The sequence below is a fragment of the Anser brachyrhynchus genome (genome assembly GCF_964034855.1).
Source record: "Anser brachyrhynchus genome assembly, chromosome: 1".
In the NCBI taxonomy this organism is placed as follows: Eukaryota; Metazoa; Chordata; class Aves; order Anseriformes; family Anatidae; genus Anser; species Anser brachyrhynchus.
Window position 1 is genome coordinate 192,403,857 of NC_137694.1, and position 10,736 is coordinate 192,414,592.

General features: G+C 40.1%; 1 long non-coding RNA gene across 1 annotated transcript; it reads left to right on the top strand.

Moving 5' to 3' along the window:
* Positions 1 to 2,843: 2,843 nt before the first annotated feature.
* LOC308188580 lies at positions 2,844 to 7,594 on the top strand. Its single transcript, XR_013945607.1, has 4 exons — positions 2,844 to 3,458; positions 4,100 to 4,149; positions 4,541 to 4,597; positions 4,702 to 7,594. It is a non-coding gene; the product is annotated as an uncharacterized lncRNA (long non-coding RNA).
* Positions 7,595 to 10,736: the final 3,142 nt, after the last annotated feature.

Here is a 10,736-nt window from a genome sequence, read left to right on the forward strand (position 1 = left end):
ACTGTTACTGCATCAGTAGATAGTGCAATTGCATTAGGCAGGCCGACACTTCTGGTTGCAATTGCTTAGAGGAAACTCCAGAGATTATTTTTAATACTGTGAGACGTGGTTGTGGCTGGGAGGTACTAGCCTGAGTTTGGAGCAGGAGATCACAGCATTGCCACTGAAACAGTTGTAGGAGCCTTTGATGAAGCCTCCAGCCACACAGAAGTCCCCCAGCTGCATCCCCTTACGCCAGCAGCACACACCCTTCCGCTGGGCCAGGCAGCCCATGCTAACTGATAGGGAGAGAGGAATCAGGGACAACGAGCTCAGTCTGCTTCCCACTCCTTTGGCATGTTGTCCCTCCAGGTAAAACATGTCCCTCCGCCCTCTCTCTGCCTGGTCCCATGGAAGGAGGGTGGGTGCAGGCAGTTGACCACCAGCCCATGGAGGAGACACCCCCGAGATGGGGACTGTCTGTACGCGCATGGTCTGCAGCAGGACTGCAGCATCGCCCTCCCTGCTCACTCCTTAGGCTGTGTCCTGGAAAGAGCCGCAGCTGATTATCATCACACCTCCCACATAAGAGGGATATGCTGGAAGGAACGTTACTCCAAAGAGCCTCCCACAGCTCCTTGCTTGAAGTTAAAAGCCTGATCTAACCCTTAACAAACAGGAATAAAAGTGCTAAGGAAGGAATTTTAATTGGCCAACACTGTAAATGCTTTGAAGATGCTGTGTCATTATTGACTAACTTTCAGCACACCTGAGCCAGCCAGAGGGCAGCAATGTTGGTTTTGAACCTGGGATATTACAGTTATTGTGCCCTGGCACCCCACTGTACCATCTTTCGGTGAACATGTCCATCGTGCCTCACGGTGTCAATAAAATCTTGCCTTACTTCTGCACTGAGCTTGCAGGGAGGTGATGCTGGTTTCTTCTCATACGTCTTCCTGGCACCATTCCACCACTGGCACATGGCTCACCTATGTGCAGTTCTGAGCACCCAGAGCGAGCAGCAGGATAGCTCACCACCTCCTTATCCCACCTCTTCCCAGGAGTTTCCCCCCTGGGCTGAACAATGCAATGTGAGCTGGTTTTCTTTCATAAGGCTGCCAACCCCAAAAGAGCAGGGATAGGCAAGGAAGGAGAGTTTATCTGGACTGATGTGAAGTCAGAAGTCTTTGATTTGTCATCCAAATGGGGACCTAAAAGGATACACACTGAGACCAACAAAATGTTCCATATAGCACTCACATACTAGGTTTGTTAGATAAGCTAAAGGAGTTAAAATCATACCAAGCTACTGCACAGCCTCATCACAATGGTTTCCAGCAGACATAAGAAACATCTTCATATCCTCTGCTGAAGGAAGTCTGAGACTCTGTTTCCCGTTCTTCACAAGTGACCTAACCACAAGATTGTGAGAGCTAATTCCCTTCTTTCTTTAGAAAAAGGTCCTTTTAAATTGAAAGCAAATGGCATCTGACATTTAGGTGTTCGGTTCCCTTTGGCTCCCATGTGATCACACTAAAGTCTTAGGAACGCATCTACTGTAAGGTGCAAGAGCCCAGAGAAAGAAACCTCTGTGATTATTTTCTTCTCCTATAAGGATGTACAGGACTTAGTCTGAAGCTTATGCACAAAAGTTAATGAAGAATTATTTATGGGAATTCTGCTAACACTGATAACTGGAAAAGATCACTGCATTTCATTTTTGTTTTGCATGCATCCAGGGGACTACAGCAAGCTTTTAAAACACTCATTAATGCTTTTAGAGGTGTTCCAGCCTTCAATAAATTTCTTCTGTGCTTTTAAATCACTAGTTACAAATTTCTGATAAACATTTTAACTCAAATCTCCTACCCTAGTTGTGCAACCAGTGTGAGAGTGTGCAGTACATACATGCAGGAATAACCAGTGCTAGAGGCAACTGCATTGGGGATAAGGGAGTGACATGGTAGATGGACAGACATCCCCTCTGAGTATGGGAGAAGGGTTCCAGCACCCTCGGCCCCACCAGTAGGCCGCCTTGGTGGCAGCTCAGCCCTCATGATGGCAAAAATGACAAAATCCTACAAAGAGTTCTACCATTACAAGAAAGTCTGTTCATTTGTACATTCACATTTCAGTGAGGGCTTTAGAAAAGTTAAGCCTATTCCTTTAAAGGTCAGTACGTGGTATATGTGTTGTCTTGAGACACTGTAATGCCTGAGTAAAAATAGACTGTTGAATGAGGGACCTTCTACAAATGAGTTATCTAATAGCTTTGATATTGTTGTCAGCACAGATTTCATGGATGAGCTGAAACTAGCCTGAACTTGCTGTGCCACCCAAGTTCATCAAAAACTGCAGGAGGAGCTTGGACAGGGAGGGGAGAAAGACCTAGAGATGATTCTCACTACCTTTAAACCTAGGCCAGTTGTCCAGAACAGCCTCAGTGGTCTCTTTGAGGCTAGCCATCATCTGGAAAAAATCATCTGAGCCATCGCAGTTCCCAGACATGAGACCATGCAAAATAGGTGAGAGACAAGTATACAGAATCCAGTAACATCAGCCTGAGAAAGTTCAGGTTGGATGTTTTTTTCAGACAAGCACTTCATATACATCATGACCTTCAGAGACTGTATACTCTTATCCTGTTGAGGTTATTTTAAATCAAAGGCCAGTGTGCCAGCAGCTGCACAAGTGAGGAATGCCTAAGAAAATAAATACCAGTTAGAGTGCTATTTAATGCTGTTAACTGTAGTGGGTGGAGGCTGGAGGGCAGTAGCTTTTAACAGGTTTTATTTGAAAGACTAACTCAGTGTGGTTGTCACGACAGTTGTCTTTGTGGCTGAAGTTGTATTGCTAACAGATGGAAATCTGGCAGCTTTTTCTAATTTATGCAGATGCTTTGCAGAAGGAGTTACCATCCTAAGTGATTCTAACATTAACCTTACACAAACCTTTCTCCACTGTGTTAATAAACAGAACATTTTAGGGCTGTTCTGCTGAAAACACACAGAAATGTTCAACTATGCCTTCCTTTTCATCTCCTCAGTTACTCTTACAATTTAGCATGAAAATTCTTTTACACAGAATCTCTTACTGAAATGAGATTTGGAAATGTAGCAAAAGTCATTCTAGTCCTCAAAATATCCTTTTTAATTATAAAATTACCTACCAGGTTGTGTCTTCATTAATGAGCTAAGCCTGTGGACTGTCTTGTTCTTGAAAACTGGCATTCAGTACAATACCTAACAAGAATGATTTAACGAGAGAAGTATCTAAATTGGCAATCATTTAAAAGAACTGAATAATATTCTTAATAGCTGTGTAATGTTTCATCTTTTTGCTTTGATTGGCACTTTTTAAATTGTTAACACTCTTTTCAAACTGGCAACACATTTCCTCATTCTATTCTGCAGTGAGCCCAACTGTATTACAAGCAGTCTCGGGAACAACACACCACCAAGACATTTTGTAGACACAGTGTAAGCTATGGGTCTCTGTTCTTTACAGCAGATTTTAGGAATTTAAGAGACTATATAGTTTTGGTTTTCCCTTTGACATTTTTTTTGAGCATGTACATACTGTGGAACTTGATTAAAATTCATTAGTATAATCAGTGTCCTGATGAGCTAAGACGAGTAAAGGGGATAATTGCTATTACAGTTATTGCTCTTGGAGATAACCGATAGCATGCACACACACTGTAGGTGCATTATGCACAAGAGCAAAACTCTTGAAACTTATATTCACTGTATCCACGTATATATGTAAGATTTTAGCATTCTCTAGCTGAGGGCACTAGTCATACAACCCTGTAAGAAACACAATATATATATATATATATATATATATAATATAGAGACAAGTAGACCATTTTAGTATTTCAGAGAAGGGGTCAATATTAGTTTTGATTCTTTGAGCTTTATTTGCATGACTCATGAGACTTCTTTTAGGTCTGAGCAATCTAACTTGAAACAAAAAAGATGCCTTCCCTCAAATAGCACATTCACAGTAGAAACTAAATAGAGGAGTTAGGTCGTAAGGTTAGATGCCTTATTCAGGCAGGCCAGATCTTTCTCTGGAGGCTTTCAAATGCATTTTCCGCTGGATATTGTCTTTACAGGAAACAAAGACACTTTATTTTGGAGACCTTTTCCATCACTAACCTAAGAGGTAGGCACAAGTCAGTTTGGTCAAGAAGATGGCTATCCTTTATTCCCATGTTTACAAGGAGCCTGACTGATTTGCCACCCAGAATTTTTACCTTTTCAGGGTACAGCCTTGAGCGATGGCAGTTTCATATAGTCTTCTCATCAGCCTCAAGGCACAGAAACACCATGGGCAGAAAAGAGAAATGAGTGATGGTTGTGGCACTGGGAGCAAATTTGCAGACCTGTAACTTGGGCTTCAGTGAAATGGCCTCTGTTTCGTGCCTGGCAAATGCAGGCAGCTGTTCCAGTGTGGAGAGCAGCTGCCTTAGTAGGGCAGGGGTTCTTGCCTTCTGCTGCTTTACAACCCCAGGAAGGATCTTGGCTGCATATTAGTCTCCCCTCTTTTTCCCTAGTGATCTAGGCAGAAGAAATCTCACGTTGTGGTGACTAAACATACCCTGGAACTACTTGTAAGTAAAAGTTTCCACCTCCCTCCTGAGGGATCCGTATAATTTTTCTGGATGATGTTGGTGAAGTGACCAGATCATTTGCTATTTCTCATTTATTTATACAGGCTTCTATGTCAGGATGCTTCATCTGCAGAACATCAAGAAAGGGAAAAGCTCTCTCTTAGATCACCAAAAGTTTTACAGCCAGTGCCACAGACAACTTCTACTGGAGTTCTGTAAAAGGGATACAGACATTCAGGTGACAGAACAAGAGCTGTGCTGCAATGACTGGGGAGGATGAAATGAAATGAGGACTGTAAGAATATCCAAATTCCTCTAAGTATGAAATGACAACTCAGCAAAGGAGACAACCTCTGCTTAATCACAGATCTTGTTTTTCCAGTACTGAGACTGGAAGGTTGCTGACTTCCTAGAGAGGTTTAGGAGTGCACCCGGCTTTCTCTGAATGGGTGTGGGAGAGCCAGTGGCCACTTCTGAAATCCAGAGCAATTTGAAATAGAAAGGTCTTTCAGTTGCTTGACAAATGTTATGAGAGTCCAGAGGGTTAGACAATATGTCAGGTGGGAAGCACTGTTAGTTCCAAACAGTTTTACGAGAAATCTAAACCATAAAAATCCAAATTCTGTGCATAAGTAATACTACACAATTGAGTCTAGTAAGCATTTATAGAACTTTGTGCCTCGGGCGTCTTGTGAACTAAAAAAGATCAAAGGCTGAGTGCCCTCAGCACTCAGTCAGACCCTCAAGAAGGGGTCCAATATCCCTCCTAGTTGATGGCTGCCTCACAGGAAACACTGAGCAGCTTGAAGAATAGGGCCCCAAATGCATATTTGGCACCCAGTTAAATTCTAGAGTAAGTATTTAGTATTTTTTTAATCAGCATTTGCTATGTCCCAGAATAAACCACAGCTAAAAGAAATCACATGTGCCTGGTTTAAATCTTGGTCATTAATTAATTTGCCTGTCACTAACTAACAAGATGTCTTTAGAACAAAAGTATGTCTATTTTAGTTAACCAATTGCTGTTATTTTTCATGTTTCTGCTATTTTTTTTCCTTCAATGGGCCACTTATTGTGTATTTCACTTATGAAACTACATTATGTATACAGATAGATAGTAATAGTGCATGAAGTATGTCCCCAGCTGTTTTCAACTTTTGTGTCACATGTAAACACTGAGCTTTGAAATAACTTATGTTAACTTCTACTGAGAATAAGTTAATTCCTAGGCGGACTGATTCTAAGTGTTTTAATGGCTATAAGTACATGCGGTCTCAAGTGAGTTTTACATTTCATATTTCATCTCAAAACAAAGCTAAAACATTCATATGTCTAGCTAGCAAGCTGTAAATCAGGACCGTCTCCTCATGATATTTGTACTCTCACAGGTTTTATACCCATACTAAAAAGGCATCTCTAACATTTGCAACACATTAAACGACTTGCAGTGCAGATTTCCCCAGGTAACAAAGCGCCCTGTCAAGTCCTGCACTGTAATTTCACTTGATTCTAGACAGAGAAACAGCAAATGCACAATGTCACATTGAAAGAAACCCTCTATAACTTTAAAAAATATGTAATGAACATCTGTCAGACACAGTCATTTCTCTCTTCAAACCCAAGAAATAGAAGCCATCAGAAGTATAATTATGAATCAAATGCTATTATTTGTAGTAATCAAAATTCCAGACAAAGGCCCAAATTCTGGTCTGTTCTTCTCCATATTCTACTCTTTCTCACTGCCTGTGGTTTTGTAGGATACATTCATTTGGAGATGACATTTTCTGTGTATTCTAAGATTTAGCAAAACTGGAGTAGCCATTTTAAATGTGTTTCAGCACACACATCAAGCAGTGCTTTCGCACACAATACAGTTTTAAAACTTTATAATCAGTTCCTTGTATTGATCCACATAAAGAGACCACAGCAACTTTGCATATAGAAAATTTTTGGGGAAGATTTACATTTTTAAAGGGTAGAATCTAGCCTTGCACAGTGCAGCCACGCATATAACTTCAGATTAAGGCTGGAAGCCATGCTGAAAGAGGCTATGCCAGGAATGTAATGAAAGTAATGGGAAATCACAGGGGTAGGCTCTACTCCAGCTTCCAGGAGGTCTGAAAGAAGGATGCGTCAATGGTAGATGGAGGACTAGAACCTGTTTTTCACTCCAAGATGTATGCACAATCCACAAAATTACAATTCCTCACTGCTTGTGTTTTCAGTGACAGCTGTTTACTATAAAAAATAAAATTAAAAAAAAAAAAAGAAATATAGATTTACAAGGCTTTTTTTTTTTTCCCTTTGAATATAGGCCTTGGCAAGACAGCTGTAAAAGTCTTTTCTAAGCAGAACATTTAGCAACCAGATTACACATCTTTAACACATGGCTGTAGAGGATCAATTTCAGCTAGAATTTTCTGAAGTGACTTTTTTGCCCTTCTGAAATTGTTAGTCCATTTATTCAAGCTAATTGACATTCAGTGCTTCAAGTGCTGGGCTGAATGACATTCAATGCGATGAGCTAACATTTTACAAATTGAACAAAAATTAGCCATGCTCAAGATTTTTCACATTAACCCATAGCAAAGGAGCATGGTACATGACACCACGCTGCCAGTTCTGATAAGAAGCTGAATTCTGTCTCCCTTGACCATGAAATCCCAAGTCAGTAAACAGAGCTAAGTGGACTGTAAACTCAGGATGAGAGGGAAGAAGGGTCTGGTAATAGTACCATTAAGTTTAATGGATATGTGGAAGGTATCGAAGTTCCAACTGCTACCCAGAAATGTAAGAATCAAAAACATATGTATTTTTTAATGTAATTTTATTTTTTTCAAGTTATACCTGAGAGTAAGATCAGCCCCTAGAGTCTCACCTCATGATCTTCTAGGAGAGCTTTTCTAAGGGACATTTGTTAGGGAGATAAGGCAAGACACTGCATTTGGAGTACAGGCTACAACAAAAATGTGCCTACTTCCTCTGGAGTCCTTGCTACCTCAGCCTGTGACACACCTGCAAAAAGTTATCACAAATCTTATTTCCGCTGATCCTTTCAGGAGGATATCAAACCAGGCTTTAGTAGAGAGTGGTTTCCCTTCCCATCACCTTGAACACATTCACGATTTGGACAAATGTAAAATTAACCTCTTTTTCTTCCTAGAAAAATTAGTGACTGAATGATTTACTTTTCTCTGTACCTCTAATTGCACATCTAATCAGCTTGGTAGTGAGTTCTTTGTTCAGATAATAAAACTGTAGCAGAAGTCACTGTTAAAGTCCATTAACTCAGACCAATGTTAACATCCAGTATGCCAATTCAAAGGTCAGAAGCATATTTCCACTGGCATCTTTCAGTGTATTTGTACATACGGGTGCAGACCTAGTCTTTAATCCTGCTAAGAGCTGTGCATCTTTGAGTAAAGTATCCATATTTATATTCTGGTCTTCAGCCATTTTTCTCCCTCCTTATCAATGCAATTTCAACTATATAGAGATATGTATCCATTTACATATGTTGTGTTTATGTTTTTTGTTTTCGTTTTTTAACTATCATTTCATGGTTACTGATTATGAAAATTAGAAAGCCAATGTTACCTGGTAACAGAAAATTTGGCAGCCTCAGGTCAATCAACTGCCCTTGGGAGTCCAGTAACTTCATTGTCTTGGTTGATCCTAATGTATTACAGTCACACCTACTGCTGCTCATGAAATCTAGTAGAACGTGTTGCTAAATTTAACACTATATTTATGCATACTCTGCCTATAAGTTCTGATTAACGTGGCTGTCCTCCTTCACTGATCCTAGCAATCAGCTAAAACAACTGACATTTCTAGTGAGAGACCAACTAAAAAACTTTTTTTAAAAAAGTTTTGTTTTAAAGTCGACATGCCAACTGAAATGTGTTGTAATTAACTACTGTTTCCAATCCAGTTTAGAAAACTGTGGATCGCCTAAACTTGTAATTCATTTTCGTCAAAAGAAGACCTTAAAATGATAGTCTGTTCATCTATTTTCTTCATCTTTTTTTTTTTTTAATGCCCTGGTATTTGCATGTGTGTGTTTTCTTCATGAAGTGGTGGAATTCTTGAAGGAAAGTAAAGAAATAAATACTTCTTATTAATGCACAGAATGGCAGTAAAATGAATACCAACAGCTGAGATAATGGTGTCTTCCTAGCACATCCTGACATTGTGCCCATCTTAGTCAAAGACATTTTAGCTTTTTTAATCTATTTATTAACACGCTTTTCTACTGAGTCTATCAATTAGAGCATCATTTGTACTCTACCAAGTCAGGCTTAATAAACTCATCAAAATGAAGATTGCTCCTTCCTGAGAAAGCAGTGTGGAAAAATCTTCTATTAACTTCCAAAAATTGCTGGATCACTATAGAACCCATGAAATATGTGGTCATTGATAGAATGTAGTAGCAATAGCAGGGAAGGGAAAAGCAGAAGTCACAGTTTGTTACTGGTATATGTAGTACCAAGCAAACATGAGTGTTACAGGTTTCAGGGTGGCACGCAGCAGCACTCTCTGACCTTCCAGTAAAGACTCTCAGTAGCTCCCGAGCTGAACCAGTGACTTAAAAAGTCACAGGCATCATATCACATGCAGGTCTGTGAGTCATTTAGGCTCCCATGTTTTTAGTATGCTCAGAGGATTTAATTCTGAGTGATACAGAGCCATCAGAAGGTGCTCCACATACAATATATAAAGAATGTTTTCTAGTTAGTAGTTCTTGTTAATCAAGATTGAAAGGAACAAGGTTATTCCTCTGATTAAAATAATGTAAGCAATTATTATGAAGATTTAGAGAGGTGATGTTAATTGTACTGACCTCTAAGAAAGAATTACCTGCCTGCAAGGACTAAGGAACTGTTCTACATGTTGTGTATCACCATGATTTTAAATTTATCCACCACAAATTATTTGTGCTTCTCCTGCATAATAATGCCATAAATGCACTTGGCACTTTTAACCTAGAATCTGAACATAGAACCTTCCCAGAAGGATCTGTAAACAACAAGAATCCAAAAACGAGAAAATAAATAAATTGTTCTAGGATGGCCAGAATAGATTTTACTTTGTAAAAATTAGCTGGCTAATTATGCAAATCATATGGGATTGGCATGGATGCTCTTTGTAAGGAGTGAAGAGGAAGTGCTCTTAGATAATGGCAGAGTACAAGGATCCCCCAGCAAGGAGAAGCTTGTCACAGGCACTGAGGGAAGTCTGGCAAACATGGAGGTTCAGGGGAGAGGGATATAGCATCACAGCAATGGGAAAGGATTTTGTCAGCTGCACACTGGATAGGCTGAGCTGTGAGAGACTGGGAGGAGGGGGCCAGGAGTAGGTCATAAGCATCAGGATGGTTACCTTCATTGATACCTCTGTAGCTGGAGATGAGAGGGAGAGTTGAACTTGGAGATGTGAGAAAGAGCTACTGAAGTAGAACATAGGCCTGGTGTGAAGGGAGAAGGAAAGAGAAAAAATCTAAGTATTCTTCCTTAAACAATCACATTATGTACAGAGGGTTATAAATAATAGCAGTGCTGAAAGAGGGTAAGATTGTTCCCAGGTTTATTCTTCAACAGAGACCAGTGGAAATCCTTGGTCCTCTGTTCATAGGTGAGTACAAAGAAGAAAGTAATCTCTGAATGGCACAATCACATACTGCTCTTCCTCCAGGAGGAAGAAGCTGGATTTTGAACGGGGCTATAACTACTCAGGGGCTACAGATGTCTTCCAACTAGTGGATAGGAATTAGCCTGATAGTAGTATCTAAGAGCATGGGTAGAGGTTGCTCAATGTTTAATAGTCAGTATTGAAGTAACGGCTCTGTAAATGTTTCAAGAGGTGTGCAATCACTGCAGGTCTTCACTGTGGCAGAAAGCTGAGCTCTCTTAAAGCAAATGCCATTGAAGGATGCTTGGTGCTAACACAGCTGCTTGTAAAACTTAGCAGGACACTTTGGGAACATGAAGATTGAAGTAGCAGCTGATGCTGTCAAATTGGAGACATACCACATTTGAAGTGATAAAAGCCCTTTCCTACTGGAAGTTTCCTTTCTGAACTTTAATATTTATTTTAACAAAGTTATGGCTAAAAGAAACATCACAGCAAGTCTTTGTAA